The sequence below is a fragment of the Aethalodelphis obliquidens genome, unplaced genomic scaffold (genome assembly GCF_003676395.1).
Source record: "Aethalodelphis obliquidens isolate GAN/ISIS:26980383/991018 unplaced genomic scaffold, ASM367639v1 scaffold2, whole genome shotgun sequence".
NCBI lineage: Eukaryota > Metazoa > Chordata > Mammalia > Artiodactyla > Delphinidae > Aethalodelphis > Aethalodelphis obliquidens.
The window spans coordinates 49,913,029-49,929,209 of record NW_020837946.1 but is presented as its reverse complement, the minus strand read 5'-3'; positions in this window follow the sequence as shown (position 1 = coordinate 49,929,209).

Genomic DNA, 16,181 nt, shown 5'->3' with positions numbered 1-16,181 from the left:
CAGTACAGAGAGAAAGCATAATCAAAGGTACAGAAGCCTTGACAGAACAGGAAGGAAAGAGATGAAGGGGAAGCTGATGATAAACAGCCAAACTAATGTTGACCAGGTGTTTCAGGAAAAGACAGGATAATGATACTAGCTAACATTTGTTGAGTACTTGCAATGTGCCATGCTCTGTTCCAAGTGTCTTACATGTATTAATGTGTTTTTATCTTCATAACAAACTCTGAAATAGGAACACTATATCATTCCTATTAAAAAGATGAGGAAGTTGTACCTAAGGTCACAACTGGTAAGGGGAGGAGCTCAGGCTATTAACCACTTGATGTGTACACTGATGTAGGTCAATAGAATTGGTTTGTGGAAGATCAGAAAGTTTTCTCATATCTTGTATTTTCTCAATAAATTAGAAATAGTTCATCAGCCTAAACAGGAGGTCATGTGTCAGAAATTGTTGAATGTTCATTTGAGTTTGATGTCATATATTTAAATGTCTAACAGAAAAAAGCCTAGGCTCTGGGGTCAGACTGACAGGGTCTGAATCCTGGTTTTGCCACTTACAGTCGACCTTGGATATGTGACCAAAGCACTCTAAACCTCAAATTTTCACCTTAAATGGAAATGATTGTACTTACCTCACTGGATTGTTTGAGGAATGTATGGGATAATTTTTAGGACTGTACCTTGTGTAATTCAGTGAGTATAAATATTTGTTGTTACTACTATTATGGTGATTATTATTACTGCCTCAGTCTGCCCAGTTGTGTGATTTTCTACATTGGTACATGGCACAAAAGAGATGGAGGGTTGTAGATTTTTCTTTTCTTAGTTGAGTGCCATGGAGAGAGAGAGTGGCAAAGGAGTTGAGAGTAGTGGTTAGGGAACAATATAGCTAACTCTGTATTTCAGCACTTAACCAAAAAAATTTTAAAACCTACCTAATTATGTTAACATTGCTTTGCTTGACAAATTCTATTTCAAAGTAATAATTTTTGAAAATGACATTTTCTCTATTTCATGTTAGACACACAGCATAATCATTAAGCTTCTAAGTGCTGATTATGTGCAAATGTTAGGGACACTAAATAATTTCTTATTATAAAATATACATTATGCTAAAATATTATAAACGCATTATAAGATGATTTCCCTCCATTAAAACATCACTGAAGTCTAAATGTTTACAATAAGTCAAGTGTTCACTGATACATAAATTCAACTTTCTATTCCCACTTAAATTCAAATCCAGTGTTACTTAACCACCATCATACAAAACTGCTACTGTTTCTCTGCTTTAAAACTATGAACATTCACTGTCCCACCCAGATTATTTGCATGTTACATTTTTACCATTTCTTCCATTATTTCTAATTAGTTCAACTGGTTACTCTTTTCCCAACAAAACTTTAGAATCAGAATTTATTCAAACTTTCCACAATTACTTTGTGTATTTCTCTCATTCCCAATGGTCTTTATTTGTGCTGTATTTGAAATGATAGGATGAACAGTTAACTTTCAGTTTGTGAAGAGAGGAAAGCCATGTTTCCCAGCTAGTATCAAATTTTTAAATTATTTCGTATCATAGATTCCACATTTACAATATTAGGAGCATGTTAAAACAAATTTTAAGGCTTCCCTGGTGGCGCAGTGGTTGAGAGTCCACCTGCCGATGCAGGGGACACGGGTTCGTGCCCCGGTCCGGGAAGATCCTACATGCCGTGGAACGGCTGGGCCCGTGAGCCATGGCTGCTGAGCCTGCGTGTCCGGAGCCTGTGCTCTGCAACGGGAGAGGCTACAACAGTGAGAGGACCGCGTACCGGAAAAAAAAAAACAACCCACAAACTTTAGCATATACGTATAAATAATTTCTTGTGTCAGCTTTTAATTATAGAATGGTTTGATATTTGTAAGTCGATTTAAATAAAAAATATTTATGTTATCTAATATATTAGATTTAAAAATGGTAGTCATTCTGTTATGTAATAGATTAGTTAAAAATGCAACCACTAGTTTACAAACTACAGTACTTCCAAACACCAGAAGGGAAGGTTGGTAGTCAATCAGTTCTGGAAATAACAAAGTTAGCCTAGCTCACGCTCTTGTTTTAAGAGAGGGTGTGATAGACTTAAAGCTCATGAATTGAATCAGAAGAAAGGAATGAAGTGAACAACTCATCTTTACTCATTTCCCCCAAGGAGTTGAAGCAGAAACAAAAGCAAAGCTGCAATCATTTTTTCCTTACATGTTGGTCTTTATAGGCCAAATTAATTCTTGGTTCTAACTAAAGTTCCTAATTAGCTTTGGCTCATGGACCTTATATAAGTCTAGTAAAACTAGGCATCCTATCCATAAAAATATACAAAATTTTAGTGCAATTTTAAAGAGTTCATTGTCTCACTAAAGCCAATATAAAGACCCATGGACACAAGATTCAGAACCATTCTGGATTGTAATGCGTCCATCCAAAAAGGTACAGTAAGGGCAATTGTATACCCAAAGTAATCATGTGTTAAATGTCCAGGTTTAACCTGACATAAATGTTGAAAAACAAATTTTTAGACCATGATCCAAAGATGCAAAAAGTATCTCTTTCCTGATCAGTTCAATGCATTAAAACCGACTCTATGGAAATCTTTCCACAGAAGTGATAGGGTAGACTTTGTAATCTACATGCTATCAGGACAAAATATCCCACCATAGTTAGATTACTCAAGTTCCCTCTTTATCTGCCTCCGTCTGGCTGCCAGACCTTTGTCACCTCCAACAGAAGGTAGGAAGGAGAACCGAAAGCACGCGACCCAAGTTGTTTTATTTTCAATTGAATACCTTGACTAAACAGTTTAGTGCAAAGGAAACTGCTATTTAGCACTAAATTTTTGAATTACTTGCAAGTTATCATTTGCCTACGTAGCCTTTCTCTTTCTGCTATGTATAATTCAGGGTTGGCTGCCTCCTTAATGAAACATACAGTACTTAAAAGGATTCTATGGCTTCTGCACATTACATAAGCCATAGTTAGTCTGCCTCAGGATGACTGCAGAAAAATTGTAAATTTAGTCTCAGAAGTCTGGTGCTAAAGCAGAGCCAGCCAGCTTTTCAGCTTTCAAAGCTGCTTTGTATAAAGCAGCACATTTGGAAATCTGTTGCTGGTACACTCTATTCATACTGGACTTACAACAAGTAAAACTTAACATGAAGAAGAAAGGGACATAGGATATATGAAAGGATCACAAAAATGCAAAAAGCAATAAATTCTAAGAAAATCTAGTATTGGTTAGGTTTTCAAATACCTAGACATTTATATGTCTTTGAATGTTGACAAGGTACTCTTGTTAGTGAAATGTCCCCTCTCTTGACCTCGATGCCTGGTGGCAACTTCTCCCTTTACACTGTACGATATGCCCTAAGTTTCATACTGCTATTGCTTTTTCAGGTAGGCAAAAAGTAAATATATAGTAAATACCACCACCATCATTTAACATTAAATAACTGTTTGATACAAAACAGTGGACTTGACTACAATTATCAGAGTTAGGTGAGGTGGCTTAAATTCTTTGTGGAATGAGATCATGTGAAAAAGATAATCAAAAAACTAAGATTGGGCTTCCATGGTGGTGCAGTGGTTGAGAGTCCGCCTGCCGATGCAGGCGACGCGGGTTCATGCCCCTGTCCGGGAAGATCCCACATGCCGCGGAGCGGCTAGGCCTGTGAGCCATGGTGGCTGTGCTCCGCAGCAGGAGAGGCCCACAACAGTGAGAGGCACGCGTACCGCAAAAACAAAAACAAAAACAAAAAATTAAGATTAAGGGTTTTTTTTTTCTTCCCTCCATGGGAGACAGATTAATTTATGTGAAAGATTTCTTTTTCTTTTATGTCTCTTTTATTTCAAGAGGTGTTCCTACCTTTAGTGGGAAGATTTTTTTATTTTAACCTTTTGTTACAAATTGTTTCAAACATAAAAAGAATAAAGAGTATAATGACCTCTCATGTACTCATTACTCAGCTTTGACACTTACCCAAACTTGACTGTAAAGGGTTTTAATATGTCTGTAATCAAAACTAGAATTCTTTTATTTATGCAATAAATAATATATAATTAGAATATAAATAATATAAATGATAAATAATTAGAAACTCTTGGAAGAGATCATTTTGAATTATTTTATAAAGACAACTATTGTTCCTTCAGAAAGGAACTGGACTTATTAACAGAATTCTTAACAGAAGTTAATTTTATTTTCATGGTGCTTGATGGTAATTTTTAGAAACATTTTTAAAAGAGGAGACTGTAAGAATAAATATCAAAGTGACATGCTTAGCAATAGCCAAACCAAGTGGTCAAACTTATTAAGATCAGTTAAATACATATCTGTCTATCAAACTGAAGCTAAGCTAATAGCATGTGATACACCACTGTGTGAGCTGGGCTTCCTAAATCTTGATTTCTTCGAGAAGCAAATGAAGAATGCAGTCAGTGCATTCATTGTGCTGAGTCACTGGATTGAAAGAGAGAAAGACAAACCACCTACTGAACAATCACATTTTTTTCTTCTAGGTGATTCACAATTCTTTGAAGACTGGCAGGCATGAAGCCACCAGGCATTGTGCTACCTGTCCTGTCTACAGTAATACTCACCCAGTGCTTGTTTCATATATTTTGCTCTCAGGCAAGTTTGATTATGGGAATTTGATTATGTAAAAAGCTCTCTGACTGGTATGTAGGTGTAAACAGAAACAATTTTTAAAAGATTAGATAATCTTCAGAATCATAGTGTTTTATTTATTAAAACCTTTTTCAGCTAGTATTAAACATTTACTAGATATTTGCACTAATTGACAAGAAAAATTACAAAATCATTTTGATTGATTCTGTCTAAGAATAGTTTATTCTTTTTTTATTTTCAAAGAATCATAGAAGAGCATTTTTGCTGGCAGTATTGGCTATAGCTTTGGGATATTTAACTTATTATATTGATAAGCTTGATTAATATACTCTTCATTTAATTTTTGTTTATTAAATTTTAAACTAAGCCTAAGATCCATTGTAAGAAAAAAAGCTGTAATAAAATAGAGAAATATTAGTCTTTATAATTTTGTATTGTTTGTGATATCAAGTGCCTTTTTCTCTCTATAACATACAAAAGTCCAAACTGTATTTTCTTCATGAATTTACAATGTGGGAAAAAAGAAGTCTCTAAAATTTAGAGCAGCAAGACTCCATGCTTTGGAAAAGAAGAAAAACTAAGTTTAAAACGAAACTGCTTTTGTAGTGAAAAGAGCACTTTCATACAGCGCTGTAACCCCTTTGAAGATTAATTTGGGCATATGTATAAAGAACATTCAAAATATCCATGCCTTCTAAATATGAATACATACTAATATATTCAGCTCCTGAAATATTCCCTAAGGAAAAAAAATCCTAAATAAAAAAAAATTCTGCACAAGGATATTTTTATAATAACTTAGATGAGACACAACCTAAATTCTCATGGTAAGGAATAGTTACAGGAGTTATAGAACATCCACACCAAGAAAATTCTAAGCAATTCCATGTCAGTGAAAGAAAACATGGATATCCATGTCTTAACCAAAACCTGTTGTATATCTCCTGCTAGCTGGGGCTTTTGATAAAAGTTCTTGGTCTTCTATTAGCTTTTGAGAACTAAAAGTTATGTCTTTGTAGGTAGAGTAGGTCCTATACTGAAACCAAGTACATCACCAACTTGATGTGATATGAGTAACACAATAAGCTCTTGGTACTCAAGGTATTATAGTGATACTTTTCCTCAGCTCAGATTCTACAGCAGAAGGGAGAAAGTGAGTGAAATACTAAACTATCTTTCAGTCCCCTTTAAAGGTCGTAATCCAAGATTAAGTGATTCAGACAAATAGGCCTTCAAATAAGGGAACCTGAAACCTTGGTAGTCTAACAAGGCGTCAGGACAAGGCAGGCACAGCAGCTTTAAGAGCCACTTGGACTTTGGACAATGGCTGATAGAGTTGGAATTTTGAAGCCTAAAATCCACTAACCTCTGGGGACCAAAATGAAGTTTGCACTCTGGATTCTCTGTATCTTCTATGGTTAACCAATGCCAAAACCATCCCTTTCATAGACTGAAAAGGCAATTGTCAAAACTCTCCCTTTCATAGGCATTCCATGGTGTTGCTCTATCCTTTTAAAATCTCCATCATCCTTTAGTTTAGCCCAAAAATGTAGCTGCACTGACCACAAAGAGCTGCTTTTAAAAGGTAAATGCAAATTCTCCAGTCCCTCTTTTTCCTTTGTGAAGCATGGATTAGGTCAGGAGGCAGCTTCATACTGAAGGTAAGACAGAAGAGAACTTAGTATATTTACTAAGGGGAAAAATGACAGTGATACTCATAGTGGTCTGGCCACGTTGTGGAGTAAGGAGTCTGTCTTCCCTGATAAGAAGAAGAGGACGTTTCCCTTTGCTAAAGAGTCAGCATTCAAGAATGCTGTAGGAGTAGATGTGGAACTCCAAAGGCAGGAAGCAATTTAAAAGGAATTTACCTGTAGAGTTGGGCTTAAAGTAAGGCCTGCTCTCAAAGGCAATGTATGGTGCCATAATTCTGCCTAAAGCTGCTTGAATAACGGTTTAGGACACCTGCCTCCTCCCTCTTCCTCTAAATCTTGGAGCATAGAGAATTTAATGTCACTGGAGGTTGTGATGGGAGGGGAAGTGGTAGAGATACCAAAACCCAGGGAGTCAGCTTTCCATTTCCCTGAAACTGAAAAGGGTTGGGTAGAACCAACTCCTGCTTTCTACCGTTCTCTCCATTGGCACAGGCTCTGACCCAGCCCATCTGAGGATCATCATGACTCTTCCAATTCCTTGGAGGGCTTTGACTCTGAAACTCCATCAGAGGAGATGTGGAGGTGTGAGTGCAAAATGAGTATATTTAAAGCTACAGAAGTTGTTTTCCCCCATGTAAGAACCCCTTTCAATCTGTCCTCATTTTAGAAAGTTAAGATATTCTAATGCAAAGAAAATGTAGCCAATTTTCATAGGAAAAGCAAGACTGAAATATTTAGGATTTGTAGGAATGGCAATCCAGTCATTATGGTAGTTTAAAAACTCTCCTTTATCTAACCTAGTAAGGGGAAAAGATCGCCTGACATAGGTTTCAATTATTTTTATTTCCTGAGCTCATGTTCTCATAATGGTTCAAATTGAGTAGAGATATCAGAAAATGATAAAATTTGAAAGCTAAATAGATCTGGGAGATCAGTTCTTCCTTTTCATTTTATAGCACAGAAATTTCAGAAAGGATAAATGGCTCAAATGTAGGAAGCCAAAAAGTTGCAAGAGAAGCAGTAAGTATAGATAATCCATAAAATGAAAATCAGACCAAATGAAATCTTGAGTAACTTCCTGGCAGAAAGAATAACTTCCCGGCAGAAATTGTCATTACATTTAAACATATTTTCTCTGCAGTTTTGGGTATATGTTTGTTGTCTCTCTTTTTGTTGGTTAGAAATGGAACAAAGTTTTCCAAAATTATTTTTTGCTGCTACGATGGAAATCTACAAAAATGGGTAATAGACTATTTCGGGACCATTGTTCAGAAGTGCATTTGTCTTAGAAATGGTTACCATGGAGATGAGCACATGTTGTATGACTCTATAGCTTTCCAGTTAGAGTCTTCTATGCTACTAAGACATAAATAGTCATATATACACATAGATGCACATGAGCCCAGGCACACATGCACACTGAAGTTACATTGTTCCTCTCTTTTTGTAATATAATAATAATAAAATTCCATGCAGTGCTGATCTCTAGTGATGGAAGAACCTGTAAATTCTAGACATTTTAAAAAGTAATATTGTATAATGATATAAAAATTACTTTTTAAGAACATTGTAGTCTAAACCAAGCTTAAAAACTAATAACATATATAACTTGTAAAATAAACAGTGTGAGTATACTTCTTAGATGTCACTGCTCTTTCAAGTGGAAATATAAAAATAAGAACATTAAAAAAAACCCAGAGTATATTACAGAAAGTTTCCTGAGTTACTTTCCCAAAGCTTTCAATAATACTAGGCAAAATTATTTGCCTAGTGATTTTCTGTCTCCATCTTGTTGGCTATGTCATTTCTTTTTTTTTTCTTTTGTTTCCTTTCCTTTTTTTGCCTTTTCTTTTCCATATATATATATATATATATATATATATATATATATATATATAAATTATTTATTTATTTATTTTTGGCTGCGTTGGGTTTTCGTTGCTGCACGCAGGCTTTCTCTAGTTGTGGTGAGCAGGGGCTACTCTTTGTTGTGGTGCGCGGGCTTCTCATTGTGGTGGCTTCTCTTGTTGCAGAGCACAGGCTCTAGGCACGTGGGCTTCAGTAGTTGTGGCACGCACGCTCAGTAGTTGTAGCTCGCGGGCTCTAGAGCACAGGCTCAGCAGTTGTGGCACATGGACTTAGTTGCTCCGTCGCATGTGGGATCTTCCTGGACCAGGGCTTGAACCTGTGTCCCCTGTATTGGCAGGCAGATTCTCAACCACTGTACCACCAGGGAAGCCCAATAAATATATTTTTTAAGATGCTTAAATTCCTGAGAGACTGACCACTTTCAGGGGATTACAAAGGCACTTTTGATTAAAAGTTGTTTTTTTTAATTTTACTTTTTTGTTTATTTTTTTAGTGGACATTTTCAAATTTTCAAACACCCCCCCCCCCATGTACCCATCACCCAGCTTCAATACCTGTAACCATTAGGCCAGTTCTGTTGGTTACCTGCCTTCCCCCATCATTTTAAATCTAATCCAAAACATCATGATAGAGATTATTTTGAATAATTACAGTAGCCAATAAAAAACCTTTTTTTCCTCCATAATTTGGATTTTTTTCTACTTTTCTTGGAAATTTCAAAGGTTTCATTGTGTATAGGGTGCAACATGAAGCACTAAATTCAGTAGTGTAATAATGACTAGAGCTAGAATAATAACAATAATAATCTTGTTTCCTCAACCATTCAAGGAATTTAATACACTGATGATTTAGCCACATTTAGCTTTGAAGTTACACAGCATCATTTGTGTTTCTTTTCTTAGAGTTAATTTTTTTCAAGGCTAATTCGTGCATATGTATTTAGAAGTATATTTAAAGGAAGCCATGCACCTTGACTTGTTTTATAGAAACGTAAGAAATGTACATCAAATAAACAAAATCAGTATATGTTTTTGCTTTTTTCCCCCAAGACAGCTATTTTAACATATTTGATTTGTAAACAAATACTCTATAATTGCTAAAAAGTACCGAAAAAATACAACTATAAAACAGCACATCATCCTTCACAGTCTTTTCATAAAAATAGTCATGTAAAGCTTCTTAATGTTTTTTTAAAAAATGCTGCCATTTTCCAACTGAAGCATCATGTAGTTTTACAGCTGGGATAAATTCTTCAGCTGAAAAGCAACAAAATCAAAAACCGATATCAGCAAAAAAGTTGGTAATATAATCTTTATTCCCTGACTTTCACTTTAGTGCTCTTCTCACACTGCTTTCTTGAATTTCAGTACTGAAAGATTTGTGAAATTTGTATTTTCCCCTCAAATTCATCAATTGAATATGCTTTATTGTTCATGTTAAATACTTATTTATAATGTATTATTTTAAATCCAAATCTTTAAAAATCTAAAGTCTTTACATCTTGACCTTTTAAACCAAAAAGTAACAGGACTTGACTATCATAGAATGAGATACCTCTCCAAGATGAGAAAAAAATCCTTTCACTCTATGTAGTCTCATCCTAAAGTAATTAATATAGTTTTGAATACACATTGTTTACAAAGAATGAGCGCTTTCTCCTATATGTATAGGTGTAGTGATTCTAGTTTCTATTCATCATGATAGAATATCTATAGGGATATTCCCAGAGAAATATTTATTCTTTTTTTTAATATAAATTTATTGATTGACTTTTGGCTGTATCGAGTCTTCGTTGCTGCGCGCGGGCTAATTGATTAACGGTGAGCAGGGGCTACTCTTGGTTGCGGTGCTCAGGCTTCTCACTGCGGCAGCTTCTCTTCTTGTGGAGCATGGACTCTACGCGCATGGGCTTCAGTAGTTGTGGCACCTGGGCTCAGTAGTTGTAGCACGTGGGCTTAGTTGCTCTGCGGAATGTGGGATCATTCTGGACCAGGGCTTGAACCTGTGTCGCCTGCATTGGCAGGCGGATTCTTAACCACTGCGCCACCGGGGAAGTCCCCAGAGACATATTCTTTAGGAGCATTTCTAGGGGAAAAAATGTTATGTGGAACTCCTGACTCGATTGAGAGAGGATTGAAGATAAAAATATGACACATCATTTTGCTTTGGACCAATTTGTCATCCAGCTAAATGTTGACACTAAGATACATTTTGAGGGGAAGTACTATGGCTTTCTAATTCATCCATCTAAAAATCCAGGAAAATAGATGGTTTCCTTAATAAACTGGATCATGTAACATAAGATCCAAATGTTTTATAAACTTCTTGACCATTTTTCCGTTGTTGGCTTATTCCAGTGCTTTAGACAACATATTCAGTTAGCTTTACCACTGATCATGTTTTTTTGGTTGACATAAAATTACTTATTTCATTTTATTTTATTTATTTACTTTTTTGGCCATGGTATGTGGCTTGTGGGATCTTAGTTCCCCTACCAGGGATCAAACCCAGCCCTGGCAGTGAAAGCTCCAAGTCCTAACCACTGGACCACCAGGGAGTTCTCAAAGTTACTTCTTTTAAATTTCAAGATACACTCTTTAGTATTTTTATTTTTGTAAATATTTATTTATTTATTTTATTATTTATTTCTTTAGGGTGCTCTGGGTCTTAGTTGCAGCACACGGGCTCTTAGTTGTGTCATGCAGGCGGAATCTAGCTCCCCAACCAGAGATGGAACCCGGGCCCCCTACATTGGAAGCGCAGAGTCTCACCCACTGGACCACCAGGGAAGTCCCTTTAGTATTTTAAATGTTCTAGGATTTTATTAACTTAGTTGACATGATCCATATTATTCCTGATTTAAAATAATTTGGTCATGTTTCTTCTCAGTTTTTTATCATTTTAAATAAAATACCACATATATTTTATTTTTTCCCTTTTTTATAATTAATGTAGTTAAAGATGTTTAAAGAAGAATAACTTCCTGACAGAAAGTGAGGAGGTCAACATTCCTTGAGTTTATACGCTGGAATGGAATTTTCTGTCATTGACAATCTAGTACTTTCTGAATATGACCTCTGTCTGCCCCCACTTCCAATCTATTAAATCCCTTTAATCTCTCTAATTGGACAGCTGTCCCTACCACTTTATTGAGGCTCTTCTATGTAAAATTATCAGTTGATTTCATTTTATTGTGTCAAGTTATCTCTTCTTGGTTCTCTGTGTCCTGACTTCTCTGTAATTTTTGTACAACTTTTTGTTTTAAAACTCTATTTAGCCTTTGATTATATGGCCCACATTTTCTACAGGCTCCTATAGCTTCTCCTTATGTGTTTTTTTTTTTCATGTTTCATTTGCTTTTTCGGTCCCTAAGATTTGTCCCCCATGATGTTGTTCTTGGCTGGGCTTTCTCCTAAACTGACTCCTTTGAGAAATTCATTTCTTCTTTTTAAGCCATCACCTCTACATGAATGATCTCAACTCAACTCAGATATTCTGGCTTCACTCACTCACTCACTCATCCATCTGTGAAATATTTATTAAATTCTTACATTGTGGCAGGCACTAAGTAAATAGATTGTGTTCCTCAACACTGTAAAAATACAACTCATAACCCTCTAGAGAGGTTATGAGACTAACTAGAAACTGTGACTAGCTAGAAGACTAGCTAGAAACTGTGAAGTTATTTTTGATGAACCTCTTTCTTCAATTCCTATATTCATTCTTTCATTAACTTTCATTTATTTTTAAAAAGTACCTTTTGAGCGATCAGTTTTTCTTACGGGCTTCAACATAATCCAAGTTGCCATGTCCCTTATACCTTGGTTATTATCTTTGCTTCCTAATTGGTCCCCTATTTTCTTCAGCTTGTACAGTAGTAATATTTCTTACTGCATCACTCTTACTGTTCATAAACATTACAAGCCCAAACATCTCCACCTGGTTTTTGAGGCTTACATAATCTAGACCTAGCATACCGTGTAAATTGTATTCCCAAGAAGCACTTTTCTTAAACAGCCAGAAAGTTTCCCCCCAGACATGTATTATTTTCACTTCTATGTTTTTGCTAATACCGGTTTTCTTATTCTGTGATTTATTTTTTTCTCTGTTGATGTTTTTCCCCTCCCAAATGGAACTATAAGCTCTTAGAAATCAGGATCTATTTTTAATTGTTATTGAATTTTATCTATTCCAAAATGCACATTTTTTCACACTATTAACTTCCCTGAAGTCAAGATGCATCTTAATTAACATCAATGATGTCAAACATTGTAACAATGTAATTGGCAGTACTTCCTCTTTCCTGGTGTTACATAAAATAATGGTGTGTCTTATAATCAATGGTATCTTAAATTTAATGAAATACCATTTTTTGGTAACTTCACAGCCGTTGGTGAAGTATTAAGCTCATTGCAGATACTCCATAAATGGTTGTTGGTTAATTTAGTTCTTGGTTATATGGTTTTGAACCACAGACGTGGCTGCAATAAAGATAACCTGCATATCCAGCATGTTACTAATTTCAAAAATGAAAGCAAAAATAGTTTTTGTTTTTGGAGTGGAGGTAGAAAATGTAAAAAGGAATTAGACAAGTGTGTGGCACCTACCTTTTAAAAAATGTATATCACAAAAGATTGAACTTTGAATTTCTGAATTATATCCTAAGCTCTTTTGCTCCAGACTTTGGAAAAGACCTCACTTGTTTTGGGCTATATGAGATCCTTAAATATCACCACAGACATATAAATAATTAATATTTGGAAGGAAATACAGAAAGTTCCTGCTTCTGTTTTGTTGCTTCTTTTGTATTATTACTATAACCATGCATATATAAGCAAACTATGTTTTGTAATCAAAATGCTCCAGTAACAAATTCATATGAGGCATTGTATTCATAAAGAAAATTTGCATTCAAACTTGTTTTAATTGAACTAACTTTTTAAAAAAAATGTCTTTGAAAAGATTGCAAAGGGAGCAGTGTTATAACCATGCAAGGAATTTGGTATATTTCTGTATTCATTTCAGGCTGTGTCTGTGTTCTCAGTGAAATGCAGAATTGAGACTATTAACTCAGCCAAAAATTGTAATGCAAAATGGATTTTTGATTATTTATAACTATTTTTTTTTACCCATATAAATCATATCTGAGATGATAAAGATTAAATATTTCCATGGTGATTTTATTATGTGATATGTCAGAATGTGTAAATGTAGTGGGATGAACGTGGGCCTTGGGATCCAACAGATCTGAGATTGAGTACAAGAGTCACTGCTTACTAGCTCTTTGCATTTCAATTACAGTGGACCCTTGAACAATGCAAGGTTAGGGGCACTGAGCCACCAAGTAGTCAATAATCTGAGTGTAACTTTACAGTTGGCCCTCCGTATCCATAGTTCCATATCCGGGGATTCAACCAACTTTGAATTGTGTAGTACTATAGTACAGTATTCATTGACAAAAATCTGTGTATAAGGGGGCCCTTGTAGTTCAAACCTGTATTGTTCAACTGTCAACTGTACTTTATCCAAAAGTGAGATTCTTGTGATGCTTAGAGATAATACTAGGAAAATGCATAGCATTTGGCATAGACACTTTAAATCTGTTAGGAGAGAGAAATTATATGGTGGGCATGGGAACAAATTCCAGGATATATTCAATTCACATGTTCCCCTTTTCCCCAGACCCCTTAGTCCTTGTAAGGATGTGCTCTCTCTTCCAGGACAATCTTTTACCAAACCTGTCCCAGGATAAGCAATGCCTCTCCCATGGGTGGGTTCCTACCTTCTTCCTCTGGCCTGGGTCTCCTAACAGTTTATTTCTTCTTTTTCTCCTGCCAGAACTCCAACTCTTCTGCACTCAGGCTAGCTTAATGAAAAGGAATTTTTCCCTTAAAGGACTTTTTAGATAACCATATAATGCAGTAGAACAAGCATTAGATACTAAGTTAAGAGACCAGGGACAATGAGTGATGTGACATTGGGCAAATCAGTTTACTTCTCTGGACCTTGGCTCCTCTTTTGTAAAATGAACAGCTAAGTGGGATAGAGTCTAAGAATCAGCATGTTAGTATACAATGCTATTGCAGGCATGTTAGTATTACAGTATTATAAGCAGGGACTGCAGCTATCAATCTGTAATCAACAATTCTACTCATCCATTACAGAATGATGTGGTGCAAAGAACATGGCTTTTTGAGTAAGATGGAACTGTGTTCAACCATCTTTGCTACTAGAACCTAACAAACAAATACAAACTCTGTGTCCAAAAATGAGACTAACTTGCACATTAAATGTCCTGCTCTGTAAAAATGTGGTAGATATTACTTCCCTCACTGGGTTGTCATGAAGATTGAATCAAATAATGTTTGTTTAGTGCTGGGACATAGCATCTGGTCTTGCTGAGGAGGCCTTTAATCTAGTGTAAGAGCTCAGTCTCCATCTCACCCATCACTATCAGCAGCATATGACACAGCTGATCACACTGTCCTTCTCGAAACACTTTATTTATACCCTCAAACCTCTATTTCTTTTCCTCCTACTTCCCAGATCTCTCCTTCTTTGTCTCCTTTTCTGGATCCTTCTCACCTTCCTGACCCCTAAATGAAGGCACATATCAGGCTTCTCTATCAACATTCACTACTAGATCATCTCATTCAGCGTCATGGCTTTAATTGGCATCTTTAAGCTGATTACTCCAGAACTTACATCTCCAGCAGAGATCTATTCTATGAAGTCCAGATTCATAAGTACAGCTTCCCACTTGACATTTCCACTTGGTAGACTAATAGGCATATTAAACTTAACATGTCCCAAACTGAACTTTTCATCTCCACACCACCCCTTTCTTGGTAAATGGAAAATCTACTTTTCAGTTGCTCAGGCCAAAAAACTTTGGAATTATCCTAATTTTTCCCACGTCTGTCTACGAATAAATCCTCTTGGCTTGGCTCTCATATATATCTAGCACCTGACTATGTCTTCCCTCCCCCTCTACAGCCATTCTAGCCCAAGTAACTGTTGTCTTCCATCTGGGCCAATGTAATAGCCTCCTAACAAATCTCCCTGCTTCCATTTTGCCCCCTCTCCTCACAGCAGCCAGGAAGATCCTTTTGCAGCATAAGCATAGTACCATGTCACTTATCACAGACTGGGTATCTCTGGAAGTGACTGAGGTAGCGTTTAGCATGCAAGACTTTTTTAAGGAGTGCTTTTGGGATCAACATTTGTAGAAGGGAATGGAAGGGTCAGGAGTGGACAGAAGTCAAGAGGTTATGCAGGTCCAGTGACAGTCTTGGCCAACCACATGTTGGCCTTTGAAGCTGGAAGGGCCCTTTAAAGTTGTCTCAAGTTGGGCTAAGATAGCCAGGCCTTTATATTCCCTCATCAATCAGTCTTGGTTATGGTCTGTTCCATGAAGGGTACTACCTCAGGCAAGGCAGCCCTCTGTAGCTGAGGCAGTCCCTGAAGGGATCATGACCAGTCAGCCAGCAGCACTCCCAGACAGCAGGTATTCATTGAACGGGGAAATGGGTAGCACAACACAGGATCCACCACTCCTCTCTTCTCTCTGGTGGCTTCCCATCTCACTCAGAATAAAATCTAAAGTCTTTACCATTTCTCTCTGACCTCCTCCTCTCCCACTACTCTTCCCTTCAATCACCCTCTGAAGCCACATTTGCCACCTGGCAGTTTCTTAAACCTCCCCAACTCTTACCTCTCACCAGTATACTCCTGTCTTAGCACTTGTGGTTCCTTCCACTTGCAAAGCTCTTGTCCCAGGTATCTACAGAGCTGGCTCCTGCACTTCATTCAAGTCTCTGTTCAAATTTCACTTTATCAGAGGAGCCTTCTCTCACCAACCTATAGCGAATAGCACACTGCCCTTTCACTCTGTTACCTTATTTCACTTAGTTTTTCTTTTTAGCTCTTATTTCATGACCTAACATAGCTATATTTGATTTATTTATTGACTGTCCATGTCCTCCCTCCATTTGGA